This window comes from Procambarus clarkii, chromosome 28 (assembly GCF_040958095.1).
Source record: "Procambarus clarkii isolate CNS0578487 chromosome 28, FALCON_Pclarkii_2.0, whole genome shotgun sequence".
Classification (NCBI taxonomy): domain Eukaryota; kingdom Metazoa; phylum Arthropoda; class Malacostraca; order Decapoda; family Cambaridae; genus Procambarus; species Procambarus clarkii.
Window position 1 is genome coordinate 10,978,906 of NC_091177.1, and position 27,763 is coordinate 11,006,668.

The window sequence follows — 27,763 nt, forward strand, 5'->3', positions numbered from 1 at the left end:
TTTTATCCAAGTAACGTAACCCTTTTCTTGTCCAATTTAATATAACCTAAACTCTGCTCCAAAATTTACCATAACCTGTCTTTTAGCTATAAACAATTACTGTAACATATATATGAAGGAATCAAATAAAGCATTGAGAGTTGAGAAGTAAAAATATTTGTAAAATATGTATCTGTTGGCCTACATAAATTGCACTGTGTCACGGATTAATCTTCCGTCACAATGCAGGAAATTGCCTCCTTCAGTATGGATGAGAACGTAACTGCATACAGACAAGGTGTATTTAGTCGTTTGTCATTCATATATATGAATCGTAGTAGTATTGTTGGTTTCGCAATAGATCACATTTCCTGTCTCGAAATGGTGTGCCACATGCCTCGCCACTCTCGATAGACCCTTCACGGATCACAGAGCTTACTGTGTGTAGCTATAAAATGTCTCATCTAGCCAAACATATATGCCTAGAGATCTTTAGAAACATTTCCAAGCGACATTAACGATAGTGAATAATTAAATGTTGGTTATGGTGTTGGGGTTAGGGGGGCTTATATCAACCAGCAAGGGTAATTTAGGACAACATAACTAACGGACCTACCGGCAAGTTCACAATCTCATGACTACTACATTCTCGTTTCTAATCCGCAGAATCAAAGCTGGATTTTCAAACAGAGAGAAGGATCAAAATTATGGTCTTCGAACTATGCGTAAATAATACCCCCCCCCCCCCACAACATTGGTTTGGGCCAACAATACCCAACATTGCGGTACAAACCCCAATGGCAGGGCGTTTACCGAATCAACTTTTTGATGGACAATCTTGACACTGGGCTAATACAACATAATTGTCAGCACATTACAATTGCTGTTGACCTCGATAATGATCTTATATATAGGGATTTTGATTAACTTGCATTTTACAACATAAAATTTTTTAATGCATTTTATAACAAAAAATAATAATCTTTTCAACTAGCATCTAAGGCTCTTCAGTCGATCCTCTCGTAATTGACCTTGCAAATATAAATAATTGCAAACCCCTGGGATATGACCCTACATGATGGTAACTTAGCATACAGTTAGTTTACTACTAATGGACACTAATATTAATTTTATCCAATTACATGTTTCAAGGATTCAGCATTCATATGAGCCGATTTACAATAACAGTGCTTAACTTGCAGTTTCATTGAGAGAGAGCTTTCTTAACAATTTTTCATCCAAATGTTTCTAACTGGTCCAGACCATCCTTCTTCGCACACGTTCAAGTGAATTCACATCTAATTACCAGGTAATTTTTTCGCAGATAATTCACCATCATGAGTGACTAAGAGATTGGTTTGTTACATCAAAGGGTCAGGATGAAATGTAACCATTGATTACTAGTTGAGGACTTACTACCTCATCAAGGATTACAAATTAACAGTAGTCGACAATTTGAAAATTAACAAGTTTCAGCCTCCTCCTCGTTGTGTTTCCACCGGAGGTAAAGCTATGTACTCTAGTATGTTTGGCTTCCATAAAAACATTTCACTGAACTCACTATTTCTCAAAAAAAGGAAAAATAACTATTCTCTTTAACACAGGGCATTACGACGCTGCAGTAGATTTAAAAACCAGAGAAGGATAACCAGAAATCATTAAAATTTTTAACATTTATATTAGACGGGTGAAAACTGTTCACTGTCTGTGTTCTATCTAAAATGTTTCCAGAAAAAAGTGGTTAGTTTAGTAACACAGCAACACAATGGAGTTATATGAAAAAATTATAAATAGCTCAAACTCGGGAACGCTTGGCCGCTGGATTTTGAAACATTTTAATTCTGTCGGGCATGATAAATACAAAAATATAATACTACATACAACACATATAGTACTTTTTACAAAAAATATTGTCTACTGACTATGACTTGTGAGCGAAAATATTTAAAAACGAGCTTACTGATGAAGAATGTAGTTCTGGTGTGGCAGCAGGATGTATAACGACAATATGCTTTATGATAATATATTGCAACGAATTGCAATTGATATCACTTGCATACAAGGCAAATTTTTTCCATGCACCAATATTAGAGAAATTTATGCTCACTATAAATAAAGATTGCAGATTTGTACTGGTTCTGTTCCGGAGTTTCGAGGCGAAAACTGATGGTAAATTAATCTTCCAAATATTAATAACCGTGAATCAAATCTTTTAAACTGTTAACAAATATATTAAAAAACTTTTTTATTTACCAAAATTAAAGACTAATGTATTAAGACCCACAAATCAAGTGTCCAATTCTGTCAATCTATAACTCTGCTACTGCTCAAGATTTTAAGTAAAATTTAGCCAATTCTTTGACAATTAGTTTGTTAGAGGTAACGAGATTTTCAGGCACGCTAGTGATGGTATATGGGTAGTTTACAGAGAGACAAATGTGCATGTTATTCTGGATTTCTGAATACCTATTGCTAAAATACTATGAATTTTTATGAAATGAAACGCATTACTTGCTTCAAAACCTAACAAACACACAACAAAAACAGCATCACTACTGCGGCTGGTCGATTCTCGTTTTGTCGAACTCTTCTTAAAGTGTTTTGAATAATATTTTTAATTTCTAAATCTAAGACTTACCAAGTTATCTGTTTTACTGACGCTGCTCCTTAGTAGATTGTTCTACTCGTCTTCGTTTGTAATATAGAACCGCTGTTTACTCTATTAACTTCATTCAACAAAAAGTCTAAAATTTGCCACTTTTGATAAGAATTCTTTCCTAATTGAATATTTTCTTCAGCTGTGTTTTCTTAAAAGAAAGTAATAAAAAATGCCGAAAAGGCTTTTTAAATGCTAGATTATAAATTATACTTATATTATTATGTACACAATTCGAAATATTTTGACGTCATTACTACTTGTGATATTTTTTCCACCAAAATTCATCTATGTTCAATAAATCTGTTAACGAATGGTATATTTAATGCTACAAATTTGCATGATATTGCAAATATGATTGCATATCCTGCACCGCTAAACATTTTATATGAAGAATATGGTAAATATATGATCACACATTGTTTTTTACTGTTATCTATTTTTTTTTATTTTTTTCTTCAGCTCGAGGAAATACACTTTTAAAATCCAACAACAATGTGTCTGGTAACGCTGTATCTTAGGAGAAGAGCGAACCAGACAATTGTGTGAAACGTCAAAATGATTTCTGGTCAAAGGTCTTCGTATTAAGTATGCAACTTCTCGTTAATTATGCAACTTATCCCGTAAATAATTACGTGATAAATGTGTCACCAGCCTTATCAGCTTATTCATTTGAGATAAGAGGCAACACATATTTTTTTTTTTTTTGCTAGTACCAAGATTATTTTTGTTGTTGCTAATTTAGTTCGAATGATGCGAATATCTGGTATCGTGTTAAGGGAAGTATGGACATTTAGGGGCACGGGAAAGCGTGACTTTATGAGACTAAGAAAAGAAACATTCAGGGTCAGAGCCATGTGATCTGTACATTTCATGTACACTTTAGCGTATTGTGTACGTTCTCGATACACAATCGATTGACCCGGGTTTAATCCTCGTGCAGGACAGTAACGGTTGGGAACGTTTTTTTTTTATCTGATGCCTCTGTTCACCTAACAGTATATACGTAACCGAGAGTTAAGGAACTGTCGTGGGTTCAATCTTCTGGAAGATCAGAAGCTGGCAAAGACTAAGTACGGGATTCCTGCCCTCAACAACGTGAATTCGAAAATTACCTATTGAGTGTGAGGTGATTACCTGTACTATGGCAGTATTTATAACGTTTTAAAAATAAGTTGGCACCAAGTTTCCAGAGGAGAACTTGGACAAGCAAGTCTCTCTGCTCTCAGGTTGAGTGTACCAGGGTTAGTATCCAATAAATATCCGAGACTGAAAAGTGAGCTAACTGTCCAGTCTGGCAGTTTTGAGGAGTCTTCTGTAGTAACCAAATTTCGTGTTAGTTAGCGGAACTCCAAGTTAGGTTCATTAGAGGTGCTTTAGCTAGTTAGTTGTTTTGAGGTGTAAGGCTGAAAAGCAATGATTTTTGCTGGCGTTTGGAAATTATGTTGACCAACGTATATATATATCTGCTAACCTAACAGTGACGCCAGGAGGTATGAAGCCTAGCTCCTCCTGTCTCGACTACTAGCTCTGTTTTACCTGGCTAGTAGTTGACATACAAGGAGATAGACCTAGACCTCATGCTCCCATAGTCACTGTTAGGTAAGTAAGTTTAGGTAAGCTACACCGGCACCATTCGCCCGTGGTAACCCGGAATACAACGCAAACTTCCGTAAAAAAATCAAACAACGAAAGAAAAACTCCGCTGCATTTCCAAAATGGACTGAAAGTGAAAAATGCCTCGACAAAATGACTGGTGAATGTAAATTTATTCAATACTGGCTATATGTAAACACGGCCCGAGCTCCGGAGCTGTGATGCTCTTGTAGCGAGGATTTATAGTGATATATTTGAAGGAAGACGGCGGTGAACAAATCTCTTGAAACGTTGTTACCAGAACGATGTTGGTGAGTGTGGAGAGCAGAGGCCGCCCCGCCATGGTCACAAACCGTAAATTATATTACACTGTCTCTCTCTCCCTCTCTCTCTCTCTCTTCTTTCAACCGCTCACCTTTCCCTCTCTTTCTTTTCTTCCCACCTCACCTTTTCCTGAGTTTCTCCTCTCTAAATCTCTGACGTCTCCCATTCTCACCTCATCTCTCTTCTATTCCGACTTTTTCTCTTCTCACTGCTTCTCTATTAGCTCTTTCCCCTTACTCCAGCCTCTTCCATTTCTCTCTCACCTTTCAATAATGCATTTCTGCTCTAATGCACCTCTCTCTCTTTCGATCATTTAATTTAAATGTTTTCTTGCCAAAGAAAACATATTTTGCACGGATGTACATTTGTTAAATATAATCATCGAGTTGTTGAAAAGATGTTAATCTGTGATGCAAACTCGCTTAGAAACTCATTAGAAACTTAGGATTTAAGTAACACCATTTTCTTATTCTTGTTCTTATTATTCTTGTTCTTTAAGTCTGGCAATTGGAGCGTGTTAGATGACCCCTGAGAGACGCTATGTAATAATATGGAATATAATATGTTCCCTCTCTTTAAAGATAATGTGCAATATTATTGAGAAAAAATTATTTTCTTGATAATTTGTTGATAATCTCAACTTGCAATTGAGATGTGATACAGAACGCGATAATTTAAAGCCTTCCCAATAGAGGTATAGAGAGACTACAACCTCCTGAAGAATGGTATTCTGACCTGACTTGCAACTTCATTCGAGCAACGTTCGTGAGAGATACACAGCAAATTATAGAATCTATCGTGGATTTATCTTGAACAAGAGAAACTATATAAAGATGGAAGTTGCGATGACCATGACCCGTGACTGTATAAAACTGCATATTGATCTGAATTCATTTACATCACATACGAATTGATCAGCAACACAACAGGTGTTTCACACAGGATGTTTCCCAGACATAACCCTCACTGCTTGTGGAAACAGGTATCTATATTGCAACCGTTTCTCACTGTAAAATGTACGACATTTTGGTGCATATTAACCTCCTCTTAATTGTATACGTTGTAGCTTAATAAAGTTCGGAGGGAAAAGATGGTACAGATAAGGTTTCAAAGTGCATTGTCAAAAAAAAACCTTTGGATGTATTCAATCAAAAAATATTTCAGACAGAATATTTGCTTCTGCATTGTCACTTAACCAAGTAATTGTTGGTTATGATATCTGCTTTACATAAATTAAACTTTGATATCATGAGACCTGACATTGCAACTCCAGCGTGGAGTCCATACCTAGTCAAGCATAAGAGGCGTACGTTACGAGGAAAATAACATGATTTAGACCCCACATTTTTGGAAGACTGAAGAGATAGAGTAAGACATGATTATCACATGGAAAATACTGAGCAGAATTAATAGGGTATAAAGACAGACTGCTTAACAAAAATGGTACTCGCTCAAGGGAACTCAGGTGGAAACTTAGTTCTCAAATGAGCCACATTGACATCTGAAAGAACTTTTTCAGTGTCTGAGTAGTTAACAAATGGAATGCACTAGAAAGCGATGTGATGGAGGCAAATTCTATCATATCCACATGTGAAACTGTATATAGAGCCCAATAGGCTCAGGAACCTGTACACCAGTTGATTAGAGTTGAGAGATGTGACCAAAGAGCCGAAGCCCAACCCACACAAGGACTATTAGGCGAGTACTTTGGATATGGTACGGAACAAGGTGAGGAAACAATTTGGAAAACGGGAACAAATATCATATCAATTCACAAAGAAACACTGTACGCTTGATCTAATGAATGTCGGTGTGAATTATATTAAATGGTTTCCTCCCAGCTGATGCCCCGGAACCCAATGACAGTGAGAAACTGAGTAATGGTAATGTTTTCGAGTTAAATATGTTTGCAATCCCAAGGATAATTCTTAACGTTCTAGAGGCGGTGTTAGGAGTAACTGTAGTGGTTTGGTTAAGCTAGGTTAGAAAAGGTGGATTAGATTAGTTTCAATCCAATTTAGCAGATTAGATTTGGATAGGTTTGTATACGTTAAGTTATGCTTAGTTCCGTTAAGTTTGGGAAGGTTAGGTTAGATTAAGATAGGAAAGGTTCACTTCAAACAACATATAACGTAACAACATTGATATGCCTCTCATATGAGATAGAGTCTGACTTCTTCTCCAGCACACCTCCACCTCGTCCTGCGAAATTGGAGCGTGAATTATTGTGGTGCGAGTGTGTGAAGAGCAAGGGTCGGTGGCGGCAGCGGTGAGGCAGGAGACCGCCTTTCACACAAAGTTTCCAACGACCGCGAAGCAGACTAATGGTTTGTAAACTCCGCCCGGAGGAAGTTAATTGTGCGTTTATGTCTCGCATCTGTGACTAATGACCGAGTAGAATAAGTTATGTCAGCGTTTCCTCCGGCTCTTCCTTCCGACTCAACCCTGACGGCCTTACGACACGTTGATGCTGCTGGCGTGTACTCAGGCTACCGGCTGGTGTACTCAGGTTAGCGGCTGATGTACTCAGGTTAGCGGCTGATGTACTCAGGTTAGCGGCAGGCTAGAAGCTGATGCACTCAGGCTGGGCGCCGACCAACACCCTACTACCTACTCAACACTGGTTAGAAAAATATTCTTGTCAATCAAGACCTTTTAATGAAAGGTCTTGATAGTTGCGGACATTTTTTATTGTAAATCAACAAAATAACAGTTTACTACTAAACAGGAAAAGAAAATAGAGACTGAACGAATTCAAAATAAAGAGAAAAAGATATACAGAAAGATTGAAAGAGCGAGAGTAGTAATAACCGGAGACTGTCTTAATTAAACATGCTCCAGAAACTCTAACTCAGCTCTGGTAAATGGGCGAAAGGAAGCTAAATGCAAGTCTCTCTCTCTCCCTTGTCAAGTACTGTTTGATCTGTGTGTTAAGCGAAATTTCTTGCGATGGGATTCAGATATATTAATGAGTGTGTGATTGAGACAGGGATAATATGGCCTTTTTTCTCTATGATAACTAGTGCCACTTATGTCACATTGAGGACTAAACACTGCCTTACAATATATTGACCAATCCACACACTAGAAAAAGAAGAGACGACGAAGTTTCGGTCCGTCCTGGACCATTCTCAAGTCTATTGTGATTGTGATTGTCTTATAATATACTTTTCAGCCGTAGTATCTTTTCACCATCTTATCCCTACAGTTGCTGCCTGCACCCAGTTTTTCCTCCCTATTCCGATTCCTTACCACCACCATCATGACGTGACGATTCAGTACAATCCTGAATCGTCACGTCATATATAAAAACTCTTGAAGCCATCTTTATTCACGCGTTTTAATCTTCAATAAACACACAAATAAATCTAACATCGAATATTCAGCTGTTTTATGGCCCTCCTTATCTCAACCAAAATATATATATATATATATATATATATATATATATATATATATATATATATATATATATATATATATATATATATATATATATATATATATATATTTATTTATATATATATATATATATATATTTATATATATATATATATTTATATATATATATATATATATATATATATATATATATATATATATATATATATATATATATATATTTATATATATATATAAATATATATATATATATATATATATATATATATATATATATATATATATATATTTATATATATATATAAATATATATATATATATATATATATATATATATATATATATATATATATATATATATTTATATATATATATATATATATATATATATATATATATATATATATATATATATATATATTTATATATATATATATATATATATATATATATATATATATTTATATATATTTATATATATATATATATACAACATACATAAATACATACATACATACACATATTCACATGTGTTCAGAATCCGAAACGAATAATAGAACACCGAAGAATTTCCAGAACTGGGCATAAAATACGAAACATAAGAATGAGAGGGAAAAAGTTAACTAGTTCCATTATCCTCCAGCCCTCGGTATTGGTAAATGGTGGTTCAACCGCCCACACCGTCCCAAACATGTCCCTGGATGCCGCTTTTCAAATAAAGAGCTAATATTTGTTATGTTTGATTGTGTATAAAGGCTCGAACAGTCTGAGCACTGGGCGATCGTTGTAGGTGTAGCTATGGAGGTTCCTAAACAACTGCTAACTTGTATTATAACAATAATACGGAGATGTAGGGTCTCGGTGGCTATCAAGTGAATGGACTAATAATGGTGCCGGGAAGATGTTCAACCATTACGGTAATTTTAGACCTGTTTGATATAAAAAAATGCATATGTATATACTCACATTTCAAGGTCACGGCACTTTTGATTTATTATTTTATTTTAACCCATCCGAGAAGTGGATAGTATCCTGGCATGACCTCCAGTAATCCTCGGAGAAGCAATCAAATCCACGTTTTCTAGGACACTGACTCACATTTCAGAAAACAACTTGCTCTCAGGGAGCAGAAAATCTGCTTGCCTATTGAGCAAATATTTAACGACACTCCAAGACTCAACAGAGCATAGAAAACCCTCCAGCAATTCGAAAAATTCTGCCTCGTCGTCCAATCAGGAAGGGACAAGTTCCTAGCAACTTCAGCCATCAAGAAAGATAAATGATTTTTCAAGAGAGGGCAGCTTCGTGTTGACTTCCTACTGAAGCGAGGAATATCCCTAAATTAAAAAATACAGGTATTCAGTTAATACTTTTCGGAGTGAATGAGGATCTAATAAAAATCGATTCAAACCCTTGCGGCAGATCTCAATTCAGGTGATGACCGTCTAAATGACTGCAGTAATACATAAATATGTAATTTATATGGAATGATTTATTATATATCATATTATTCAACTAAGAACATGTTTGGAAATATATATTGGTCTCAGGAATTCGAAAATAAATGCAATATATATTTGGCTTAATTCAATCAAATTTCATACATTTTATAATGAAACAATGAGCAAATATGTTTACAGAACCACAATGTATAAAATTGGCTAAATCCATTAAATTCTAAACCATTAATTTTACTATTTGCTGAGATTCAAAATATTTGATTAACTGAGAGCAAAATTATTATTATATTCTTACCAATTACCACACAAAATAAAGTTAACCCCTACACTGTACAACTGTCTGTCACTTGCCCGGTAAAGTCAAGACACACAAAAATAGGAATACAGACTCTCACTGAACTTACTCTTTCATTTTTTTAAAGTTTCTCACCAAGATCAGCTAGAAAGTTTGTTTGATCTGTGCTCCACTTCCTTTACATAATGACATTACCAACTAGCTTCTAGCTTGTTCTAAACACAAATCACTGTTGGTTCGTTTGCTTTGATTCAGGTAATAAATCATGTACGGAATATCATGAAAATGTATTTGTATTCCCACCTTATACTACTTGTATTCTGAGTGTTTTATCGGTTAGATATTTAGCATCTCGCAGATGTTATATTACAGCCCCACTCTATGGAACTCATCCTCAAGTCTAGCTCTCATGTCTCCAATGTCGTTAAGTAGTTTCCTTCCTTTATCAATATACAACTGACAGGCAAGGCTCTCTCGGCGACATTCAGTAGGGAAAACGTTCCCAACCTCATTAACTAGTTGAGTAAATGTCCTCATCTCTTAATAAAAGCACAAAACTCTTAGCAGGTTTGATGTTGAGTTAACAAGCTAATTAGCTGCTCAACAGCCAAGCAAAGTCTACAAAATAGATATCCAGAAGCAAAAAGAGTTATTCGCATACATTTTTCCGGCTGCTTAGTTTCAATTAGCATTTATAGATGAACATGGAAACTATTTATAATGCAAATACATTAGACTTGGGTTATTGATTTGTAATTTAGGCCATTTTGTATGAGAAAGAGCCAAAAACATGTAGGGAAATTGAGATGCGAATCAATTACCACAAACTGCAGGGGCCCAAAACATTGCTTCCCACTATAAGATGTCATAACATCACCCACCAATACAATTTATTTAAACATTAATACCCACTGAAATGAAACAAAGTACTGTCAGCCTCTTCAAGATGGCAAAACTTTACCCCAACTTCAAGATACCCAACCCTTGAATGCCAAAGTAGTCATCTTCTACAAGGTGTATAGCCCCCAACCACACACTGCGAGGTACTAATGTACTAAATTTCCTGGAACGTACTTTAAACACTAACATACATTTTAGATTACACGCTTACTACAATACACATGAAGGCAGCATGATACCACAGCTCTATCGCACTCTGATACGATACATCTTGGGCACTTTGTATAGTAGTGTGGTACCATCGCTCCACTATATATTAAACTAGAATGGGATACCCCACAGTGTCTGGGATTGTGTCTGTCTTTCCCCTACAATTTTATTCCGAAATTCATGAAAATCGTACAGATGTTGAGTACCATACCTGTACAATACATTATATAATGTCATACCTGAATCGCCCAATGTATGATACCATACATTAATCGTACTCTGCATGATTGCATACCTGTACATACTATTTAAGATATCATATACGTCGAACGCACACTGTATGGTACTCTAGAATTATGAATCCACCACACGTCACATAACCTCTCCATGCTGGACAGTCTAAATGTTCTGACGTACCATCAGAGAAGCCCTGGTACCAAGAGCAGTACTGTACCCTGGCCAGTTCCCGGACAATCAAGTCAATAACACAGTCCGTAGGCCAAAATCCCCCCAAAACGAGAAAAGTTAAAACAGTAAACGAACATCATCGGTGTTGCATTACAGCAAAAAGCCCGCCACAGGAAGCCAATGAATGTGAGTTTCAATTTTGAAATAAACTGATAGGGGGGGAAAGCGCTGTTCAGTGTGGCTGCGATACGAGCACCAGGATAAAAAAAAAGTAAATTGATTGCAATATGCCATAAAGGGTGGCCTCGTGATGGCTTGCAACGGCACAATGGGAAACGTTATTGGTTTTTGTCAGTATGTTTATTGTGTTGGACAACTGGGCTATACGGGTCATTATCCCCCCCTCGATTTGCGAAATGTATGGGATATACTGAACGACATTTGTTCACTAAGTTTCGTACGGCTTTCAAGTGGGTTTTTGGTAGTTTGGGTTCTCTTGATTTTTATCTCAGATAAATATTGCAACTGTGCCCAAGTTCTGAATTGAAATATTTATGTAAAATCAAAAAAATTTTGATACAAAAATATATAATATATAATGTGTAAATTTTTTTTTACACATTATATTTATATATATATATATATATATATATATATATATATATATATATATATATATATACATATATATATATATATATGTATATATATATACATATATATATATATATATATATATATATATATATGTATATATGTATATATATATATACATATATATATATATATATATATATATATATATATATATATATATATATATATATATATATATATATATATGCCTAAGGCACAACTCTCCTAAACACGAGAGTGAAGTATACAAATATATACGTTATATATCTTTTACAGCCCTCTCTCCCTTCTTTCATATATATATGTATACTTCACTCTCGTGTTTAGGAGAGTTGTGCCTTAAGCAGAGACACTGTGTCTTCCCATATTAACAGGGACTTGATGAAATTAACGTATAAATGACCCCTCACATGCTCTGGTGCTCTTGGGAGGTGTTGATCTTTGGGGTATTTAAATACTCCGAAATTACCATCTCTTTTAAGGGTCTGAGCAGGTGGTGGAGATGGTTAAGGCGTACCTGTTATGCCAGTTGCTGGAAGGCTTCTGTGCTGGCTAGGGTTCGAGTCTCCTGGTGGGAAAGTGTTCTAAAGTTGTATATATATATATATATATATATATATATATATATATATATATATATATATATATATATATATATATATAATGTATATATATATATGTATATATATATATGTATATATATATATGTATATATATATATGTATATATATATATATATATATATATATATATATATATATATATATATATATATATATATATATATATATATATACATACATATACATACACAACTTTAGAACATTTTCCCATCAGGAGACTCGAACCCTAGCCAGCACAGATGCATATATATGGCATTTAAATATATATATATATATATATATATATATATATATATATATATATATATATATATATATATATATATATTATATAGTAATGTTGATGCCCGCGATAAGCCCCCTCCCTCTTCCCCCCTCAATCCCCCCATTCTCACCTCTCCCCCTCGCCTCCTACACCCCGAAATCCCTACCCTCCCTCCTCGCCCCCTCCAGCCTTGAACAGACATGCATATCCATTTACATATAGAAGGGGTACCTGAGTGCAACATAGTCTCTACCTCCTTCTTTTCACCCTTTCATTCTCTTCCCTCCACTCTTCGTCTAATCTTCCTCCTCTTCTGAACCCCTCATCCCAATCCCCTCGTTCTCCCCTTTCCCCTTTTACCTTTCTCTCGTCCTCGCTTTGCCCCCTGCATCATCACTCACCCCTTCTTTCAGACAATTTAATATCAAAATGCACTGAAACAACTGAATAAGTCAGTGACTAATCCACACACTAGAAGATGAAGAGACGACGACGTTTCGGTCCGTCCTGGACCATTATCAAGTCGATTGTGGACCATCATCATATCTTCAGCCACGATATTGTGATTCATCGTCTGCTACTGATTAAATCTTTCAGAAAATACATCATTATGATCCTCCTAAATACAAAGGAAACCATATTAAGTATGTCACACTTCGCTGAAAATGCATGGGGGGGGGGGGGTCTCTGAAAATGCTAATATTTCTTTAAATCGTTTAACTTAGGTCTACCCCTAGCTACCTATGTGTGTCCCGAACAACATCTCGGTTCTCCTGCAAAGTTGGGTGAGGCTAGCCCTAAGAACCTGGTCTCAGACTTTCGACAGAGGCATATATACATACATTCTTTCATATAGTGTAATAATATATGGAAATATTAATTATCATTGATATTTCCATATGCATATCTATATCCATTGATATAAAAACGACAAATTATGCAAAACAATTTGGCATCGTACTGCTATTTCAAAAATTATAAATCTGGACAATTTATGACCAATTACACAATGAATTTAGATAAAAATGGATAATTTTTGTATTGCTACATATAACTGTACACAAAAAATAAGTAATGAGGAATTATATTTTTTGGTACTTGCTGGAATTATGATAATTTTGCATTTAGTGTTATAACTTAATCAATATTAAAAGTAATATCTTTATAAGTTTTCTTAATAACATTTGCATCAAAAACTCATTATTTTTTGCAATTATCAAAATTTCCCAATTCAATAAACTTATGCCTAATGCTTTGGGATTAAAATGGCAACAGATTGTGACAAATAACCTAAAAAATCTAATATTGAAGTGGTTTATTGCCTGAAATACCGTCCAGTGCCAGCTGTTATTACCTTTATGAGCAGATCAGGCAGGTTGACTGGATTATGAAAATTTACATTCCACTCTACCGAAATGACAATAATTATTTTCGTTTTTTGAACGCAGATAAAGTTAAACAAAAGAGATACTTTGACCTCGATTCCAGGAAAACAAAGTAGCTATGGTGTTTTGAGTACATCAAACACATAGTGAGTCACAATACAAGTGCATGATATAGTCCTTATTGTGCATTGATATAATTGATATACAAGGACACTGTCTCAATGTGTGTCACCCTGAAAATGTACTTCTGAAGTAACAAATTATTTACAGAATTCAGGGCAGAAAAATGTCATTCAGTGTAGCTAGAAGAGAGTAACAGACTTCATTGAATAAACACTGTACAGGAAAGTGATTAAGTTACTAAAAAACATCTGAGAATATGAGGATCAATGAGTAAACATAGGATCAATAAAGTTGGGCATCATCACTCCCGCTACTGATGGAAGAAAGAACTAATGTCAGAAGAAAGGTAACAACAGGATTAGATTGTGTACAGTTGTGGTCTGGCAGACGACACTGTGTGGTCGGGGTCTTGGAAAAGGTAGAGAGAGGTAGGGGGGTGAGAACGGGTTGACGTAACATTCTAAAGAACACACAGAAACTTTAAGTAAAGTTAGATGAATGCGTATATAATGAAATGAAGACAGAAACACCACGATCCTAAGCTACATCCTGTAAACCACAAATATACAGGTCAAAATAAGTACTCACAAATAGGGAAACACAAATGAGGAACCAGAAAATAGGGAATAACAAATTGGTAAACACACACATTAAATTTGTTGCTAGTATTCTCGGGTGCTCAGAGCTTCGTATTTCAGTAACGCTGAAATTCGTCCATGCACATTTTTCACTGCAGGATGGGAGAACTGCAAAGATTTAATTACGATAAACCGGCTTCTGGGACTTTCGGGTACTTCAAAAGGGTATTTTTGTGTTAATGGATTATCTCGTCTCTGAGATAACAAGGCAATAGTTAACAATGTTAAAAATCATGATGACAACGTCGGTGTGGTTTGTTACATGCTTTAGAACAAACGCATGTTCGCGGAATGTGATGTTTGCGTCATGTGACACCCGTAGGATGTTATGCCTGTGAAATGTGACGCTCGCGGGATGTGACTGCCATGTAACATCTTGTGCATTAATACCACTACGTTGTATCGCCTTACCATTATCATGGTGCCAATTACGTATTCAGTGAAACCATTACAACCTAGAATAACTAACTTCTCAGAAGTTCAGTTTTTTCGAGTCAACAAGACAACTCTTCCTTCTTTTTCCGTTATGTATCTTCTTCCTTATGTGTCTTGAGGAAACAATACATTAGTTATGACACTTGACAATTTTGTTTATAAGAACGCAGTCACACATCTGTTTTATTAATTTTGCCTTTCTGAAACGTTACTTGGTTTGTAATTCCATATAAGGGTGTGAATTCAATCTGTGGAAATAAATTGTGGAAATTTTGTTGTGATTCTATTGGGGTTGTCGATATGCTTGTCATAGGTTCCCGACTTTCCCCTCAAAGTTATTGCATTAGGGATCGTTGGAGAAAAGTTATCCCATTCCCCTACCTCCCTTGTGCTTCTTCATTGACTTCACTACAGTAGCTCTCTCATCATTACGTTCATCTATAGAAATAAGTGTCTGAGTTTTGGTGCATTTAGAATTTTGCTTTTCTTTTGCTGCCCAGTGCTGCAATGTTATGAGGTCCTTCTAAAGTTCCGGAGAGTCCTCAATCGGGTGTACTATTAATTACACCTACTAACCATCAGCAAACTTGCTGATAATAAAGTTAGGTTTGGTTAGGAAAGTTACATTATGATAGATTAGGTTACGCGAGTGGTTAAGCAAGATTAAGTTAAGTTAGTTTAGGTTAGATTTTGTTACCCTTGGTAACATGATTGATTAAGTTCAGTTTCGTTTGGTAATGCAAAACCACATTAGGTTAGATTAAATTGATTAAGCAATAAGAAATCTCCAACATTCAACACATCCGCACATGTTGTATAGTCAAAGTGATGTCAGTAAGAGTCTTTTATTTTAAACCAAGTCTATCCAATTGATCATTTAAAATTATCAGATTTCTTTATAGGATTACATTATATTGCATGTAAATAGTCGAAGGCCATCTTAGCTACTATTGCAAGACTGCTGTTACCTTGTCATCGAGGTACTTCAATTATTTGTCAATTGTAGGTACGGAAGTGATTTATGAATTGATGTTAGGTGACCCAATACTAAGTGAGAATATACTAGTTAAACAAATATTATTGTTGCTTCTGAAACGTTTAAGGGAAAGCCTCATATTCTTAATATATCTGCTTGATTAAAAATTTCATAACATAATATGAACATCAATTGAAGAAAACATTTAAAAAATATTCTATTATGGTAATTAGTGTTGATTTTTTGTGTTAACTATAATCTTCTTTCCACCGTTTTGTGAGTTACATTCAATTACAGTTAATTCACCATATTTTTACTTGTTTAATAAATGAATGTATTTTAAATGCCCTTAGGTTATTCAATATTTTGTATAACATCCTCAAATGGTAAATCACGGGATATAAATTTCGTTTCATTCAGGTCCTCTCAGCAGGCTCATTTCCATTCATGAATATACGCCATATTTTATCACTATCTCTGCTATCTTCTCCTCCCTATCTCAGTTCCCGACACGCTAACCCCCCCCCCACCCCACCCCCACCCCACAACCCGTCCGCAAGCCTCGGGCTTTACAAGGCTCGTTATCTGCTCCTCACCAATATTCGCTATCCAACTCCTCACCAAAGGAGGAGTTGGATAGCGAACTCTGCATCCTCCCCATGACCAAGACTATTCTAGTCACCAAAGTTCGTTATCTCCCTTATCAAGAGGCCCGCTATCCTGAAAATCAACAAGACTAGATATCCAAACATCACAAAGACTCGCTATCCCCTCCTCACCAAGGTTAGGAATCACACTTACCATGGTCCATTATCCTTCCCCCCCTCACAAAGGCTAACCATCACCCTTCACCAAGATTCGTTATCCCCCCATTCACCAGGATCGATATTATGCCCATCACTAAGGCACGATATCCTACCCCCGTCACCAAGGCTCGATGCCCTTCAGCAGGGCTCGCTATCCCTTTCCCCCCCTCACCATGGGCAACACTATCCCCCCTAGCAAAGGCTCGATAACCTAACCCCTCACCAACGCCTGTTATCCTGCTCTCCATTGTGCCTTTCCCGTTTTGCTATCACCCTCTTACTCCACACATCCTCAGTCATTCACTCCATAACTTATCTAGACCTAGATTTCTCTCCCCCAACCTTATCACTCCTCTATCATAAATTCCTTCACGTATTTCATCTCTGAGTGAGGTAGAGGCCACCTCCGAACCCGGGGGCTGCCACCGGCCTCCAGACCTCCCTTCCTACCCTTCCTTACCCCCATGATGTCACGCCCTGACAGCTTCAACTTCTCAAAGTGAGAAGAATAAAGTCCACGTGAATTATTAATGGACTCAGAGTGGCGTCAAAGGCGCTGGTAATGGCTGCAGTATCGAGTTATCGGTAAATCTCAGGCTATTGACAACCTGATAACATCAACACAGAGTTTGTAAGGAGTTGAAGGAGAGTATATAGAAGGTAGGGAGAGCTGAGTGGGTGAGAGGGGGTGGGTTGGTGACAGGGAGAGCCAGGGGACATGAGTGAGGGGGGATAGGGTGGACCTTGGAAGCTGAGGTGAGAGGAAGGAAGCTTGTGGGGATCTGGAGGGGTGACTAGAGATAGGTGCATGTGGAAGAAGGGTAGGGAATGCTGTGTGGAAGACAGAGACAAGACAGGGAGTGCGTGGGGGTTGTGGGAGAGTGCGTGGCGGTTGTGAGAGCGTGCAGGGAGTGCGTGGTGGTTGTCGGAGAGTGCGTGGCGGTTGTGGGGGAGTGCGTGGTGGTTGTCGGAGAGTGCGTGGCGGTTGTGAGAGCGTGCAGGGAGTGCGTGGTGGTTGTGGGTGTGAGAGTTCCATTCTGGAAGGCAGTGGGGATGACGTTATCATTTCTCGACGGGGACAGGCCATGGCACAGTTCCTCACGCTAACTTCTAATGAGGTTACAGACCCATGTGTTCCAGTCGAGACGAGGAGGTGATCACAGTCCGGGGCCAGCGGTGCAACATGGAGAGGAAAAACATCTTCCACAGCGAGACAAAGTAAGCGAGGCGGGAGGTGATGTTATAGCAATTCTGTTGCCCGAAAGCACCCATAACGAGGGAAGCCTCAGCGTTGCATGTAAAGGATTTCACGTGCAAGGATGGCCTTCAGGAATCACATTTAGGAATTCTTACCAACCTAGAGTAGACGTCAGGTTTCACGGCTCAGGTCAACAATTGGACGCTGATAATACATAAATACGTTTATAATATAATACAGTAGAATTCATCAGTATTCATGTAAATGGGACACAGAGGGTAATACCCACAGCGACGCCATCCAGACCAGGCAATCAAGGTTGATGACAAGTGCTACTTGTACATGCTGCAGGCACTTGCCCAGGTAGGTGTACTAGGGGGTCAAGAAGAGTGCACTTGGATCCCGATAAACTTGCATCCCAAGTGAAGAAGTATTAAAATTATAGAGAAGATTTGCGCTAGATCATTGACTTTACCTTTTGGGTCTGATTCAATAACTGATGTAAATTTTCAAACAAAAACTATCCTCATGCAAAAAATACTTAACTGAACTCTAATTGACATCTAGGAATATCTCTGTATCGGCAGAAAAATATAAGCATATTTACTCTGTCACAACAATAACAAATTCGCTCGACACATAATGTGAAAAATAACATTTTACACCTAGAAAAATAACTCCAAATTTTAAAGTGATTCACTTTACACTGACCCCGCGCTTGGTCCTCAGACGCGGTCCATGTGTTGTATAGTTATACTGACAGCGCTTTGTCCTGATAATTGTCTGACCTATACTTCATAACCCAAAAAGCTATATAGTAAATAAAAAACGTTTTCATCACTACTTTGAACTCAAGACTATGTATCGAAATAATCAACTTCTTACAGATATATATGCCAAATAAATTACATTATAATGAAGTGCCTATGACACGCACCATTAGCAACGTAGGATACATACATTAGTATAAATGATGTATAAGATACCAGGAACATCTTTAATCCCTCCCGGAAATTACAAGACGAAATTACTGTCACTTGATGTGTCTTTAGTCTCGATCGTATCTCAACTATAAGTTTTTGTGTGATACCTTAAGACCCCCAAATCTAAAAATATTCTCTTACTTTCACCCGCAACTTTATATAAAACAATTTGTTTTTATTTTACAGTAAAAGAAAACGCTTTTCAAGGTGGCCAGAGAGTCCGCCGACCCCAGTAACATGGGTCGTGATATCCTGAGGCAATTAAGTGATCCGTCAAATTTCATGGCGGACGAAGCTGAACAAGTCTCCTTTCTTCACGACAAATCAGCCGCAACCCAACGTGTTCCTCCAGTTGAATAGGGCAGGAGGGGGAGAGGGACTTAGTTGTAGGCAGGGAGAGAGGGGAAAGTGGCTCTGATGTAGGTAAGGAGGGGAAAGTGGCTCAGATATAGGTAAAGAGGGGGAAAGTGGCTAAGTTGTAGGTAAGGAGGGGAAAGTGGCTCAGATATAGGTAAGGAGGGGAAAGTGGCTCAGATATAGGTAAAGAGGGGGAAAGTGGCTAAGTTGTAGGTAAGGAGGGGAAAGTGGCCCAGATATAGGTAAGGAAGGGGAAAGTGGCTCAGTTGTAGGTAAAGAGGGGAAAGAGGATCAGCTGTAGGCAAGGAGTGAGTGGAAAGCTTAGCTGTTGGCAGGGAAGGTGTGGGGAAAGTGACTCGGCTGGAGTTAGAGATATTGATAAATTAAGATTAAAAGTCCCTGTATTACATTTCAGAGATTCAAATCAGTCAATCATATTCTACCTCACTTATTCTTTTTTCTCTTGCATTCAGCTTTCTTAATCACCCCTTTAGCCTCATGATAAAACATAAGACTAATCGGAACTAGTATTTCTAGTTAGGAAATCACAGTTTTGCGAAATAAGGCAACATACAAAATATCATCAACATATTTAAACCATTTAGCATTCCTAGAAAACAAAAATAATAATCTTGATAACTTAATAAAATGCCATATACATTCGACAATTAAATTACCCGAAACTGTTACAAATTTCTGATAATATAAATTCTTATTGACTTTGAAGTCCCACGAGTGATACCACCAGCACTGTCCCTCCTTCCCCACGTGGCCCCCAAGGTTGTTTTCGCCTAGGTGGATAGAAAGAGAGAGACGACTGAGGGACGGAGATAGCTGGCTGGTGGACAGAGAGCGGACTACTTGACAAACAGAGAGGACTATTGAACAGAGAGAGCGGACTGGGGAGTCAGAGAGTGGACTGATAGATAATGCAATCCTACTGGCGAATATAAGTAAAAGATGAACGAGGAGATAAAGAGAGACGGCTGGAACGATGAAGAAGCAGACGGGCAGAGGGATAGATCAACGGAGAGACAGAGACGCACGACAATCGAAGAAGAGAGAGAAGCGGTTGGACAGGAGAAACAGCTAGAGACAGAGGCTCGGTAAACAGCACGTGAGGAGAAAGACAGGGAGGACGAACACACAAGCAGATTCGCGTTAGCTGTCAACGACATATTGCAGAACGCCAAATAAAAATCCAGGCAAATAAAACAGGAAATTTATAACAATGGACAATACAAATAAAATAATTATTTTCAATTACTAGGTGTATGAGCCCTCTATATTCCATAAAGCTACCAGTCCCGCTAATAAACACTAGAATTTATGTATATTCACACGCAGGTTTATGCTAATGAAACGTTTGCCGTAAAATATCTCCCAATTTTGTGTGTTCAAAATACAGCCATTTTCGAAAAGCATGAAACTGTATTGTCACCATTAATATTCTAGGCCCAATGTTCCACAATAGAAGGGGGTTTATTCTATTTAGGAAATAGAATAAGAAGAGAATTCTATCTTTGATGATAATTCTTTCCGCGAGATACTGCCTTCTATATATTTTATGTTCATGATTATGAATAAAGAAGTATAGTGACAGAAGACGAAACGAGATTTGTTCAAAAGTTATCCCAGCAGAGTCTTTGAAGGATTGGAGATCAACGGAGTTAGGGAAGACACAAAGTTTCTCCACAAAATAGTAAAGTTATTGTGTACAGTAACTTGATTGATCCACAGCTCATATAAGCAAAAAAACAGATTTTTTAAGCGTATTAACTTGTTGGTCATATCATGACCATTAGCGTGAGTATCTATTTGCGAGTGTCAGGTTGTGTTTTTAATTGTTGCATCAGAGACCGGGCCGCGGGGACATTAAACCTGGGAACCACCACAAGGTAGCCACGTGTGTATAGTTCCCTTTGCACCGCATACTCATCCTGTGAGCGCCAGCGCCGAAAAACGATTAACGAGAGGGAACTAAAGGTCATAATCAGACCTTAGCGAATATTTTTACGTAACAGTTATATCTAATCAGCACACATTATTATTGTAACGACAGCTGGTAACAAACTTTTTATACGAAAAATCTATTTGTTTACAAGATATCATTCAATGGAGCTCAGGTATTCTGTTAATATTAAAAATTACTTTCATTACTAGATATTACAGGATAATGGAGGAGTACGTTGCTGTTTACTATTTTTAGTCTACACAGCTAATACATTATTCGTATAAAGTTTACCTAGATTTTGTCTTAAATTTCTGTGGGTCACGAATGTGCAGATTTTGAAAACTCACTCGAACTTGGACAGCTGATACCAACTTTAATAACAGACGCCACCTCCCTTAGACAATACCCACCAACTTTGACGAAAACTTCAGCTTTGCCAACACACACACTTTAACAACTCACGTGAACTTGGAGAACACATACCACAGCCTGGACAACAAATATTTTACCAACTCAAACCAACTTGAACATTACCTTGAGCAAGAGTTTATTGGAGGATAAAATATGACCATAACATGTGAATAAATATGTATCACATGCCGCATTTACCCCAAAATCAATGTCAGAATAATCGTAAGTAAAATCGAAAAGTAAATATGGAACTACTTACCTCTTAAAGCTACTTATTGTTTCATTATTAATATAATAACATTTTATAAATTTGTACCTACCTTAATTCCACGAAAATATTCCATGAAAATAAATGTTTTCATAGACCAAATTATTACTACAAGAACCCACACTTGCTCAAATTGCTATTAAAACACTGCATTATCTCCAAATCTGAGCCAAAATTGTCTTTCGAATATAAATATTCTGAACAATAAGTAGTCGCAGGTATTTCGTTTCTATCTTGGGTCTCAAATTGCCTCCAACTTTTCTGCTCTAAACCTCTTTTGGGCAATTTATCAAGCGTTGCGGGTGTTGCTCCCTGGTTCTGGGAACCTCACAGCTCTACATTTAAAACCATCAGTTTAAATCTGATTTGCTCCCAGAATATCACGACGAAAAATTCTAAAATTTATTCTCATCCCTATTCTCTATTTTTCTAACAACTGATCACTGCATAAATGTAACTCATAGTTACATACGATTTTATCTCAATGCGTTTTATAAGCCGTTTTCATCGATATACCCTTATGTCATTTGAAATTTATTAAATTCCCGGATTTCATTTTTGAAGACAAGCTCACTATATTATATATGTCATATTCGTACGGCTCCGTTATCATACGAATTATTACCGGCTGTTCACTACGCAGTGGAGTACTTAATATTCTCTTGTGCATTACAGAGATGATCACTGAATGTTCTGTACACTTCACAAATAAACACTGTGTTGATAGAACATTAGCAAATACCCAAAAAATACCGCAGTCACTTTAAACTAATTAACAATATTGAAATAATTGACACGGAACTTTAATTGGAGTGAGTTTCAGCTCATGTTGCCATTTTGTCACCTCATTCCTAACCAAAAATGTCTATACTTACTAAACATGAACTTTTGTAATACAACCATTACACAACCATGTCAATCCTAACCTTAAATATCCAGAAAGACTGGAAATGTCTTATAGCCAAAGAAGCATATACAAAATTACTTACCTCTTAAAATAACATTGTTTCAATACAAATATAATAAAATTGCACAAATCGATACCTACCTTAATTCCACGAAAATATTCCATGAAAATAAATGTTTTCATTGACAAAAATACTACTTCAAGAACACATTTTGGAAGTAGGCCATATTAAACAATGCTGATCACTCTGTTAACTTGAGAAGCATTTTTAATCTGAACCAATAACTAAGATAAAGACTGTGAAAATACTAGATACAAACCTATGGCGAAGTGACTTACTGGCATAAAAGGCCAAAATGGAAGTGCCCTATTTGATTACCGGACCACATAGCACTCCGCCACTTTCATAAAGGAAAAAAAACAGTTTTTCTGCACTTGCATAATTCTAATTACGCGTGAAACGCTTTGCGTACTAGTGGCTTTATTGAATATTCTTTTCATGTAACAACTATTCAACCATTGTTCCGGGTTTTTCTGTCTACATTTTTAAATAAAGATTATTATTTTTATTAATATTACTGTATTTTTTGGTACCTAAAAACGCTATGCCCGGTGTGTTCCGAGTTGTCCATATATAACTTCATAACTTAAAACCGTGATTTTTTCAGTAAAAACAACTTTCACAAATGAATTCGGACCATACAACATATCCTAAACGAACCTAACCAAAGTTTTATCTGTCATACGCAATCCTAAGCTAACATGTCCAGAAATATTAGAAAAAACTTGCCTAAATGGCAATGCAAGTAAAAAGTAGGACGATTTGAAAAATATTATTAAGCAGATTATTCACTTTACTCTGTAACAATGAAATTGCATTGTAGTCATACAATATATTAAATATAATTATTTCAATTATTGGCATTACGGCTTTATACAAAAAGTGTCCTTGATATCCATCTCTGTTTTTTAAACAAATGCCAAAATCATCCAAACATACATTTTGAACATGAAAGTTTGTAGCGCAGACTGTTAAGTGATTGCTATAATAATTCCCGTTAATTGGTTACGCCATTCATATTAATTTTAAGAAGTAAAAAAAAAAAAAGACTAGCACCATAAACTCATGTCAGTAAATTGGGTGCTTCCATATGGCTGCCTATTTGCTTATAAACTTTACTGCTTTACTTTCTTCAGATGGAAAACTATTCATAAAGGCTCATTCTCCTGCCAATTTCGAGAGCATGTTTTAATACACATGGAATTAAACACAGCACCACAATTACAATTGTTAAATTTATCTTTGTTTTTCCCGTTCCACGAAAGGCTTTCAATCAAGTGAACTTTGATGTCACACAAGTTAACTTATGCTTTACATTTTATTTCAACGGTTTAACGTCGATACGGGGAAACATGCGAATGCTACAATAGCATGTAATAATTTAGCGTATATAGACGAGGCTCCGAATTTTTAGTTCACCTAAAGTAAGCCCAATGGCTTTGCGAACGTCGAACTACCGGTTCAGGTGAAGAGGGGTAATGATTATATATTCCGACGGGCACTTGTAGCCTGGGCCAAAAAGATACATAAAAAAGCTATATGTTCAATGCTCGATTAAACACAGATTTAAATCGAAATGACGTAACGAAACCTATTTTTCAATGTAAATCAATAGAATATTGTGGAAATGCGCTCCTCGAAAAAGGATCTAATTATGTACAATGTGCTAAATAAACAAAAAACTAAAAGTGGCATTATAGATGTACTTACCAGAGATAGCCTCGGAGAGCGTGTGTTTGGGGCTAGATGAGAGAGGTACTCAAATAATGAGGCAGGACTGTCTGCCGTGTCATCATGTGACGACATTGTTTAACAGTCTCCTTGTCTGTACTCGCTACACAACCACCGTTATCTTTGAGCTTAATCAACAAGAAACTGTTTACATATTCTTGAGTTCAATTTTTTTACCGAATGTTTGCATTTCAGAACACTTGCAGCACTTAATGAAGTCACGCACTTAACACTTGCTCTTAATAACAATTGTTCTCACAGCTGTAGAAGCCAAGGGGGGAGAGGGAGGAGCGGCAATGTTTACACACAGTTCTGGCGCCTCAAACCAGTTAATCACTAAGTTTTTACCTCTTCCCGATGGCTTATGTGGCTGTCTTTGGCTTCGAGCTTACACGATCACTTTACGCACACTTTCCACTCATTTGTTGGGATTCACTAATGTTCTACAGATGGAAACGTATAGGAACGATACACTCGGGTATACTAACGACTGCAGCACAAACACCGAACGAGGTCGCTTAGGGTTCGTGGGTCTCCTGGGTCCGCGCAAAAGAAAACGGGCATAATCTTTTTTTTTTCTCATGGGATTTAAAATTTCGGCTATTTCTATTTTAAGAAAGTAGTAAATAAGATCTAAGATTCGTAAATCATAAATTACTGGCAAAAGTTTACTGGACAATGATTGAATTAGCATAAACTACTCTTCATGTATGTATAAAAAAAATCATTTTTTGATAAAATATATTTACATATTTCGTTAAAATATATAAGAATTTTCTTTATTCTTACATGAGAACCTTTGAAACATCACACAACAACGAGCCTGGTCCATACAGGTTTACCGAGTATTAACAAGCCACGGCAAATATAGGCAGCACTCGGCACTTGCTCTCATAATATACGATGGTTTAGGACAGGGAGATTCTAATTAGCGTAAATCTGGAGGAAACGTAGAGTTAAGAGATAATGTTGCAGCTCACGACCGCCCATCATCCTCAATGTTTACACAGTAGCACATTCTATCGTGAGAGTCGTATGTTTCTATTTACATGCAATTACCGGTGTATTTACTGCTTCCTCTTGTACCATTTTTATCTTTATTCAACACATTATATGAGTTTCTAGCTCAACCATTGCTGTTTAGTTATTTCCTCTGACTAGTAAAAGAGACCTGGGTTCTCTTAAGTACTTGGACATAAATAAAGGTTATCAATAAATTTTTAGAATTTATTTATTATTTAGTGGGTTTTAGAGTCAAGAAGTTTGGTGCTAGAATCAGGAAGATATAAACAATTAGGCCGTGAGTAGAGGAAGTGCAGGTGACTCGTACTTACTCCACAGTTACTCTCCTGACGGCTGCAACCACTTGGGCTGGAGCGACGGTTTCGCTTTCTGCAGGTCGGCGATCAATCCCCAACCGTCCAAGTGGCTGAGTACCATTCCTTTTCCACGTCCCATCCCAAATCGTTATCCTGACCCCTTCCCAGTGCTATATAGTTTTAATAGCTTCGCGCTTTCTGCTGATAATTCCCCTCTCTCCCTCTCGACAGCTGCTCTCTTTTTGGAAACTCTGATTTACTGGCCAATACACTTAAGTTTCAAAAAAGTCCTAATATTCATATTTCAATCTTTTTCATGAATATTAACAACATTTAAATTAAACATATTTTGTATTTTAGCAACGTTCTTGATAAATCATGCATCTTAAGTTTATATATTTAAAGGGAATAAATCAAACAGGAAACTGGGATTTATTTCTAAATGCGTTAGCAGCAATTCATCTAATTTCTTTATTGGTAAAAACACATGTACAAATAATATAATAAGACACCAAAACACCATTCACGACATTAATTTAGCAGTAGTTGAAACACAGGCATGACACAAACTCGATATGAAGAGAGGTAACATTTTACAAACATTAGATATTCAGTTAGCACCCACAACAGAAGAAAGTCCGTTCCACTGAAGGTGTTCATTAGGTCAGCCAGCTCAACAGTACTCCCGGCTGCCAAATGGCCATGACACCTACATTTATAACAGGTCCTGGGCTGCCCTATGTAGAGGAAACTCACCCTTTACCCTACAAGCATCACTGAAGTGATATTCTTTTTAATCATTATATTTACAGGCCGGGTTCCATTCAGTAGACCCTTCGGTTTTCCGAAGGAGTGCTTGTTTGGCCCGTACCTTATCGATCTAGGACATAAAGAATGAAGTTATATGGCATTTCAAATGGTGCATCCTTCACTGCCACGAACGAAAATGTCTGACTCATGTCAACCACACATACTAAGTCACGACTATTCTGCAGCTGCATTACCTTTCCCTCGTAACTCACCATAAACTCCTGGAAGGGCGTAACAAACTTTCTCACAGCACGGTCTTCTCGAAGCACCTGAAGGCCAACCGGGTCTTCACTGACTACTCCGAAGACGTCAAGGTCGTAGCACTCAAGGTTCCATAATCCACCTCATGAGAGGCGACCGTCACCGCCGGGACGAGGCAACACACTGACAACAAGGCTACACCGGCAGCCGGTACAAACACCAGGCAGGAGGAAGCAGCACTTCAATCGTAAACAACAGGCGAACAAGGCACTGCAGTAGTCAAACACACGTCCACCGTTCCCTTAGTGTCCAGCCACGCTCTATACCTTACTTCTCGATGTTTATAAATTAAGAGTTTACTTATTTGCCGATGTTCAGGGCTAAGATGCACGTGCTGCTTGGTCAGTAACCACTTGTATCGTCTTAACATCTCGCGGTTGTTAAGC

The 27,763-nt window shown here is 37.0% G+C and overlaps 1 long non-coding RNA gene across 1 annotated transcript in view; it reads right to left on the bottom strand.

Moving 5' to 3' along the window:
* LOC138369389 (uncharacterized) overlaps positions 1–25,435 on the bottom strand; it is a 387,359-nt gene extending 361,924 nt beyond the window's left edge. Inside the window, exon 1 of the long non-coding RNA XR_011229814.1 lies at positions 24,967–25,435. This is a non-coding gene — a long non-coding RNA (uncharacterized lncRNA). The remainder of the gene's footprint in view (positions 1–24,966) is intronic.
* Between the last annotated feature and the right edge of the window lie 2,328 nt (positions 25,436–27,763).